Raw genomic sequence first — 7,076 nt, forward strand, 5'->3', positions numbered from 1 at the left:
TCTGATTATTACCACCATGAGTCTGCATTACATTCAATTAGAGGGGCTGGTGACCGGGATTTTGGACCACTTTTTATAACAAGCATCATCTAGGAAATGAAATGGATCCACTGAAAGTTCTGGATTCATGGTCATTTTTTCATCATCATTTATTTTATATTTTAGTCAGTGGATACCTTTCAAAGTTTTAATTATTGTTTCATTTTGTTGCACTTTGTACCATAAGGGGCCGATGACCTAGCTGTTAGGCCCCTTTATACAAAAAACATCATCTTCAAAGATTAAATGAATGATGGTGAATGAAATTGGGTAAGGAGATGAGAGGAGTTGGTTGTAGCTAGTAACGAATAATGCTCCCGCTCAAGACTCTCGAGACTGACGTCACAGATCTCAAGACTTATTTTTCTGTGCTGCGATCTGTGTGATGCTCCAGTAACTACGAGTGTAAGCTTGATAGTACATCATCAGCGGTTACTGTGTGAAATAATGTTCTCATATTGTGGGATCAATACTAGAACTAGGTAACTGAAAATCTACTGTTTTGAGATAATGAAGGTTTTATGTTTGTACTCTTGCAATGTGCCAAGTCCCTGAGTGGCAATGCTTAGTCTCCTTAACAGCAGAGTTAACACTTAACATTCATTGAAGAAACCGGGCCTTAATGGATCACTTTTTTTGCAGTACGTGCAGTTAAGTTGATCATAATGTATCTCTCAGAAATGTTTTTTTATAAACATTTCCAAATTCTATTAATTACAATTAATTAAAGTCTAAGATTTCTAGTTTTAGCATTAACTTAAACTGGTATTAATACAGATATCTGTGACTGAAAAAATCAGGCAAAACATTGATAGTTTCGGATAATACTTATTCGTATGTTATTCAAACTCTGCAAAAGATTAAAAAAACACAGTTTAGCACCATGTACCCTGGATCTTACTTGCATTTACTTACCATCTGCACTGCTCAGTCCGGCTCCATGGCTAACTGGTTAGCCTGCTGGCCTTTGGTCACAGGGGTCCCGGGTTCGATTCCCGGCAGGGTCGGGAATTTTAACCTTAATTGGTTAATTTCGGTGGCATAGGGGCTGGGTGTACGTGTCGTCTGCATCATCATTTCATCCTCACCACGACACGCAGGTCGCCTATGGGATTCAGATCGAAAGACCTGCATCTGGCGAGCCGAACTTGTCCTTGGACACTCCCGGCACGAAAAGCCATACGCCATTTCCATTTCATTGCACTGCTCAACAAGTAAGGAAGATTAGCATAAAAGATGTAATAATCTTTGTTCATGGCTGCTGGTTTATTGTGAAAAAGAGACATGAAATCGTCATACTTGGCTTTGCTGATGCACTTTGCACTTTGGTTCCTTGTACAAATGCTGCAATGACTGGTGTGAAGATTGCCTTGTGGTTGTGCTGCAGTCAACTACATACTCTGAAACCTAGGTTGTCAATGTTTTCCTTAAATTTGAAATAATAATGGAAACTTGCCTCAAATTTAATCCAATATATTTTTTAACAAAAACTGGCTACACCTTAGTATTTTTCTTTCTCATAATAAAGTTGATTTGCACGAATGTTTTCCAGTCTCCAAAGGCAATGTTGTCAACGACTGTGTATGGCTTTCCCCTATTTTTGTGAGCACTACGTGCAATTGCTTTCCACTCCCCTGGCCAGTACAATTTTCCAACTTGCTTTAATCATTTCCTAAAGCTGAATCAATAGTTGCATTCCATTTCAGAATGACCAGATGTGAGAAGTTTGAGATCAATACATTTTATGTTCAGCATCTTCACAGCAAGATGCATATGCCTGCCACAAATTGATTTAAGTTCCACCCAACACAACAGATTTCTTGGACATATTCTGGTTGCGTCTTTCTGCTCGTGACAGCGGTCAGAGGCTCCATTAAGCTGATAAGAAACACATATACAGTTTGATCTCGGCCAAAAAGCCGAGAAGCGGTAGCGCTGGCACCTAGGCTAAGAAAGGTTCCCTCGGCCAGTAGATTTGATGGAGTTAGAGGAGAGTGTGTGTGGGGCGGGGGTCGCGTCGGCCCTTGGGCTAAGTGCCTCAAATTGTACATTTAGAATTTACAAGGTTTAAAATTATTCTGATTACAAGTTCAATTTCCACTTTACAATCTGGTTGCATAAAGTGCATTCTTTTTTTTGGTTTTATTTTCTTATCTCGCACCACTCAGCCACGTGAGCCGTCAAGGGCTTGACATTATACCACCGAGGGCTTTGGCCATCTCACCGGACCGTGATAAGCACAGGCCTCAACGTCTTGAGACTCACAGTGGCCAGATCACTGACATGCCCTCAGTAGCAGGCGAGCGACACCTAGCGACCACTGAACTGACCAGCTTGCTAGAGTTGTTGCAAAGAACAATGTTTTTATTAACAGTGTTTAAAATAAATTACAATAAATGGATACAACAACACTACTCTTCATGATATAAAACCTGGCATGAAAATGTCCAGAATTGTCCTTTTATATCAAGAACACTACACTACACTACAAAACACTTCACCACACTATGCACTCACTACAAAGCTGTAGTCTGTCAAAATCAGGATAGCAGTCTCTTTCTGCATCACTGTCACAACCACGGCCTCATGTGACCTCACTACCCCGGTATTCACCTTGAGAGGCAGGGGGAAACCGTGGCAAAACCCCAGTCAGGGTACTTGGTCACCTCTGTCGGACACCGGTGATATGCTCTACATAGATGTCACGCGTGAAGCTAATCATGTCCGACGCACACAGTTTCTTGAATAAGTTCAAATATCTCTTGCTACAGATGGAACGTAGTACTTTGTCATTTTCAGGGTCCCAAGATCCCAAAGACCCAACTAGGATGGCATTAATCTCCACCGATTCAAAACGAGCACGAAGAGCCGTCGCAAAGGTCGCGTACTTCTCTCTTTTGGCCTGTCTGGCATCTTCGAAAGCAGATCTTCTGTTGTCGAATGGGATCGACACGTCTAGAATCAGGGCTTTACCATTCTTGACAATAACCAGGTCTGGTCATAAGTTGTCATGGACGACCTGGTTTTCACTAAAGATGTTATACCTTGTGGCAGCTGCCCTTCTGACCCTCGCGACTACTGCATTATGTCTCTGCTGGTATAGTGCAGAGTACCTCATGCAATGGTTGACTACATGAGGGAGGGTCTCATTCTCGTAGCCGCATCTCCTACACCTCTTGTTGCCATCAGTTGTTGTACGGCGACTTCCATTGAGCGGTAGTAAATTAAGCCTAGCTCGGTGGATGAATCTCCAGTCTGTAAATCTGGTGAACAGACCGGTTCTCAAGAAGTGCGAGCTCGAACTGTCAGCGGCTACACATTCAATAACTTTCCCTTGGTTGGACAGACTGATCAATCTATTAAGGTGCTTTGACTGAAGGTTCATTCTAAGTGTCATTAGCACCTTATGACGATCGTTGCTAAACAAGGTCTTGCCATTGATTGTTAGAGATGGGACGAAGTCATTCATATTCCATGTAGTCTGGTTTCTAATCGATGCCTTTCGAGCTTGAGTCCAAACAGATTTTAATGGATTAGAGTTCCGTCTGAACTCGCCCTCGTTCTGGCCGTTTAAGAAAGCAGAAATATCATCATGATCAACAGGTCTCCCGAGTCTTTTCTGTACCAAGGTCTTCAGGTCATCCAAGGCAAGCTCTGCACTGCAAATATCCTTAGATGTAAGGAGCTTGAAGGCATTGTCGATCAGATGAAAGTCAGAGTCACACTCTGTGACAGGCAAACCAACACATCCAGATTTTGTAGGGCCATATAAGTAGTCATTACTGGCCTCTTGAGACAGGTATAGGGTCATATTCACCTCGGCCTTAATGATGTTGTCAGGTCTAGACCACTCGCCCTTCTGATGTTGAGCATTCCTCATAAGGAACTGGAGTGAAGGGTAGAAGAAGGCCTTTAAGGCATCGATCCTTTGCCAAGGAGCAAGCTTGGAGTGTAAGATCTTCTGAGCAACAGCGATGATATCAGCAAGCTCCTTGGTGTTGGAAGAGATGTGAAATCCAACCGGCTTCCCCAGGAACTTCTCAAACTCTCCATCTTTGAGTGCCTTGATTTCATCATTACCAATTTTAAAGACTGAGTTTCTCGTTCCCACTGGGGTTACTCCAGACAGATGTAAGCTGAAGGACTTCGACGCTTTAAGATTTATGTTGATCTTCCGAGATAGTCTATCGATGACATTAATATTGTTTTGAAGTTTTGTCGGGTCGTCTGACAATAAGACTACATGGAATATGAATGACTTCGTCCCATCTCTAACAATCAATGGCAAGACCTTGTTTAGCAACGATCGTCATAAGGTGCTAATGACACTTAGAATGAACCTTCAGTCAAAGCACCTTAATAGATTGATCAGTCTGCCCAACCAAGGGAAAGTTATTGAATGTGTAGCCGCTGACAGTTCGAGCTCGCACTTCTTGAGAACCGGTCTGTTCACCAGATTTGCAGACTGGAGATTCATCCACCGAGCTAGGCTTAATTTACTACCGCTCAATGGAAGTCGCCGTACAACAACTGATGGCAACAAGAGGTGTAGGCGATGCGGCTACGAGAATGAGACCCTCCCTCATGTAGTCAACCATTGCATGAGGTACTCTGCACTATACCAGCAGAGACATAATGCTGTAGTCGCGAGGGTCAGAAGGGCAGCTGCCACAAGGTTTAACATCTTTAGTGAAAACCAGGTCGTCCATGACAACTTATGACCAGACCTGGTTATTGTCAAGAATGGTAAAGCCCTGATTCTAGACGTGTCGATCCCATTCGACAACAGAAGATCTGCTTTCGAAGATGCCAGACAGGCCAAAAGAAAGAAGTATGCAACCTTGGCGACGGCTCTTCATGCTCGTTTTGAATCGGTGGAGATTGATGCCATCCTAGTTGGGTCTTTGGGATCTTGGGACCCTGCAAATGACAAAGTGCTACGTTCCGTCTGTAGCAAGAGATATTTGAACTTATTCAAGAAACTGTGTGTGTCGGACACTATTAGCTTCACGCGTGACATCTATGTGGAGCATATCACCGGTGTCCGACAGAGGTGACCAAGTACCCTGACTGGGGTTTTGCCACGGTTTTCCCCAGCCTCTCAAGGTGAATACCAGGGTAGTGAGGTTACATGAGGCCGTGGTTGTGACAGTGATGCAGAAAGAGACTGCTATCCTGATTTTGACTGACTACAGCTTTGTAGTGAGTGCATAGTGTAGTGAAGTGTTTTGTAGTGTAGTGTAGTGTTCTTGATATAAAAGGACAATTCTGGACATTTTCATGCCAGGTTTTATATCTTGAAGAGTAGTGTTGTTGTATCCATTTATTGCAATTTATTTTAAACATTGTTAATTAAAAAAATTCTGTTCTTATCAGCTTAATATCTGATATGTCATGCATCGCACGACCAGAATATTAAACTTATTTTTGGAAATCGATGGAGTGTTAGGGGCTTGCTCCACCTCTGTCACGGGTTGGCCCGGCATTGCAGTACAGTCGGGATCGGCCCACCCTAAAACAAAAAAGCAAAAATAAGTTGAATATTCTGGTACTTGTTCATTTTTACATGTTACATAATAATAATAATAATAATAATAATAATAATAATAATAATAATAATAATAATAATAATAATAATAATAATAATAATAATAATAATAATAATAATTGTATTTTATCAATGTAAGAATTCATGAACAGACATGATGTAATCTCACTGCTAACCCTTCCTGCTTCACCTTCTTGCCACATGTAGCAGACTCCTTCTGTGGAAACTACATTGTAAGCTGTAAAATTATACATTGCTAACTTCTGTCTGTAAAAAAATTTTTTTTTTTTTTTTTTTTTTGCTAGGGGCTTTACGTCGCACCGACACAGATAGGTCTTATGGCAACGATGGGATAGGAAAGGCCTAGGAGTTGGAAGGAAGCGGCCGTGGCCTTAATTAAGGTACAGCCCCAGCATTTGCCTGGTGTGAAAATGGGAAACCACGGAAAACCATCTTCAGGGCTGCCGATAGTGGGATTCGAACCTACTATCTCCCGGATGCAAGCTCACAGCCGCGCGCCTCTACGCGCACGGCCAACTCGCCCGGTGTCTGTAAAAAAGAGCACATTGTTTGTTGGGTCACTTGATACATAGAGCACCTGATACAGATCAAAATTTAAGGACACTACTTTGCCTTCAGAGACTGGTGATTCTTCTTTGTCATTCCTTGTTTCTTCTCTAGACTTATCCTTGGTCTTTAAGTGGTCTTCATAATTGGGTATGGATTCTTTGTCTTCAAAATATATGCACAAACACAGCATCTTTTTTTGGTTGGTGAAAGCCTAAATTATAGTCATTAATGAAATAAAATGGCATATGGGTTTTTTTAGTTTCCGGCAGTGTCTAAGGACAAATTCGACTTGCCAGGTGAAGATCGTTTGACGTAACGACCGTAGGCGACATGTGCGTCATTATGAGGATGAAATGATGATGAAGACCAACACATACACCCAGTCTCCGTGCCAGCAGAATGAACCAGTTATGGTTAAAATTCCCGACCCTGCCAGGAGTCCAACCTGGAACCTCTGTGACCAAAGGCCAGCATGATAACCATTTAACCATGGAGCCAGACATAGTCATTAATGAAAATGTCCCTGTATGCTGATTCTTTAGCTTTTAGCCAGTTAGTTTCCTCATACCATTTGAAATATAGCCGATACATGAGTTTAATATTCAATTCCAGACACAAATACTTCTGCTCCATATCTGAATGGCAGTAATGTGATGGCACAACCAGAAAAGATTCAGTGTGGGCTTTGATACCTTGTTTTACTTCAGGAGCAAGCACTTTCTTTGTGTGGTGCTACCTGCCATCATCAGGAGAAGTGTTTGTGTTTAACATTTTTCTTGGAGCAATATCCACTACACCCTTCATTATTCCTAACGTACTGATAAACATAGTCTTGCACAGTTTCACACGTATTCCATCAACAGGTATGCAGAAAAAGGAGCTAAAATTTTGCCTACTAGTAGATGCAGTTGTCTTTATT

The 7,076-nt window shown here is 41.9% G+C and overlaps 1 non-coding gene across 1 annotated transcript; it reads left to right on the plus strand.

Annotated features, from left to right (window-relative positions):
- The first annotated feature begins 5,370 nt into the window (after nucleotides 1–5,370).
- LOC136859204 (U2 spliceosomal RNA) lies at nucleotides 5,371–5,555 on the plus strand. Its single transcript, XR_010858923.2, has one exon. It is a non-coding gene; the product is annotated as a U2 spliceosomal RNA (small nuclear RNA).
- The last annotated feature ends 1,521 nt before the right edge of the window (nucleotides 5,556–7,076 follow it).

This window comes from Anabrus simplex, chromosome 1 (genome assembly GCF_040414725.1).
Source record: "Anabrus simplex isolate iqAnaSimp1 chromosome 1, ASM4041472v1, whole genome shotgun sequence".
Taxonomy (NCBI): domain Eukaryota; kingdom Metazoa; phylum Arthropoda; class Insecta; order Orthoptera; family Tettigoniidae; genus Anabrus; species Anabrus simplex.